Source organism: Pterocles gutturalis, unplaced genomic scaffold (assembly GCF_000699245.1).
Source record: "Pterocles gutturalis isolate BGI_N339 unplaced genomic scaffold, ASM69924v1 scaffold26622, whole genome shotgun sequence".
In the NCBI taxonomy this organism is placed as follows: Eukaryota; Metazoa; Chordata; class Aves; order Pterocliformes; family Pteroclidae; genus Pterocles; species Pterocles gutturalis.
The window spans coordinates 16,764-19,100 of record NW_010110998.1 but is presented as its reverse complement, the minus strand read 5'-3'; positions in this window follow the sequence as shown (position 1 = coordinate 19,100).

Sequence of the window (2,337 nt, the reverse complement as noted above, 5' to 3'; positions counted from 1 at the left end):
AGGTTCGGTCCGTCCCAAGCCGAGAACGGCGCGCGGCGCGGTGCCAGCCTGAGGGAGGGGCCGGCCGGCAGGGGAGGGGGAGATGGTGAGGGGACAGGCAGTGGAGGCAGGCCTGGGGAAGCTGCCTGAGCCGTCCTGCGGCGCATGCTTAGGGATGCGTCCAAGAGCTGGAGGAAAGCAGGCAACTGTGGGGGGTGGCAAAGGAGGGAGAGGAAGAAGGGATTTGCAGGGGCAGGGAGGAGGAAAGTGAAATGGAAAAGAAATATGCAGACAAAGAGTGCACTCAGCAAAACTTTAAATCTTTCCATGGGACGTCACCAAATAGTCAATATCTTTTGCCTGGTGCATCTTCTCATCTTGTGGTTCTGATAATTAGCATTATGCCTGAAGAAAGTTTGAAGGATTTCAGGTGGCCCTTGCTTTCCCTTCATAATCACAGGTAACTAACATTTCATATCAGGTCTTTAGCCTATTGCCTTAGTGTAGCTCTGCCATAGTTCCCTGGCAGAGACTGGAAACAGTGATACTGAAGTGAATGGTTTTTATTTCTCCTTTTTTTTTTGGAGTGGTAGGACAAGCTAGTCGGATCTCCCCAGACAGCCCAATTTTGCAGAGATGTTTTGGACTCCTGTTGAAACCAGTCCCCGTACAGTATTGAAATTTAGATATCCATATAGGAGATATCCAGGCTTGCTAGACACTTGGCAATCTAAACCAAGTTTTTATTTATTAATTCATGTAAGAAAAAACCCCAGGCCAAACAGAGATGTTCTAATAGAGGAGGAGGTCTGCAAGTGTCTGAGATGGATCGCGGCTGGCTCATGCGGCCTGTATGAGGGTGTTCTGTCTCTAAAACGTCTCTTAGGCGCTCCAGGCAGATACTGTCCTCTCCTGTCTCCCTCTGAACTGAAGTGGGATTTCTCCAGAGGAGGGAAACTTTTTGGTGCAAATATTTTGCTTGTTGAAGCCAGGTTTTTTATTATTGGAGTTGCATACAGAAAGGCCACAGCTTCTCTGGGAAAGTGTCTTGAGTTAACAGCGTTCTATTGATTTCTTTCACAAATTTGCTAATATGCTCGTTTACCCTCCAGGCCTGCTGCTTAAGGCTTCTTCCAGCTGCAGTGTTTGATTTAAAGTAAATGGTAATAATGAAACAGGAAAAAGAAGGAAGAAAAGCAGGTGACACTCATTTTGAAGTTGGTGTTTTGACATTGCATCTTCCCTACAGCGTCGCCAAGGTACAAGGGCACATGAGGAAGTGTCATTCCAAAGCCACAATGTAATTTTTAAGTCACATAGATGAATATTCATGTGATCTAGCATCCGAACTGCTGTCATGACTCCATGAGGTGTCAAGGGAGAGTAGTGTGGTGCTGGTTTGATGACCTTCTGTCTTGCTACTGTGCTCAATGATCCTCCTCAATTCCTGTGGGTCCAGTTATAGTGGTCAGAACTATGACAGGCATGTAATGACATCCATTTTAAATGAAATGAAAGGAGAAACAGCACGGTGTTTTGTTTCAGGGAAAAAAAAAATCTGGGAATAATATTGCTTTGGTTTATCTTTCCCACATTAGGAATCAGAATTTTATTGCAGCTCTGTTGATGTATAGGGAGATCCTTGCTGTAAACCAAGGTGATGCAATGGCTCCTTGGCCACTTTTTCAGTTTGGTTTGAATTCAGCATGTTTTTTTTAGTGTCTGGGATTGCATGGGCATATTTTCCCTAAATTTAATTTCAGCAGATGGTTGTCAGATTGTGAGGGTCAGCCATTGTCCCTAGGGGAGTCATTCTAGAGCCCATTCTTCAACCTCAAAACTAGTTGGAGAATAAAAGAAGAGATTAAACAAACAAACCCATATAGTGGAATAATGCTCTCGTGAGGACAGCAGAGGCACTTTCATTCTGAATGGTCTGCAGTGGCAGATGCTGGGGCATATTCTGGGGTTACTGTTTGGTGTTTTGTTAAACCTGCAGTCAGATCGCACAACATCGAGGCCAGAACGGATATTGGTTGCTGTGTGCTTAAAGTGTGGTGTGAAGCACAGCTCCTCTGCACACAGTGGACAATGATGGAGAGGATGGACCTTTCTTGTTGCCTGGGACAATGCTGAACACTGACAGCTGAGGAGGAACCTTCTAATCAGTCCAGCCAAACCTCTTCCCAATGCTGAACACTGACAGCTGAGGAGGAATCTTCTAATCAGTCCAGCCAAACCTCTTCGTTCTGTTACTGTTTCAGATATTAACTATTGCATTTTAGAGTTACACAGACCAAATAAGCTAGCTAGTTTCATATTCTTCACTGAGATGACCGCATTTGTTTTTGCATGAAA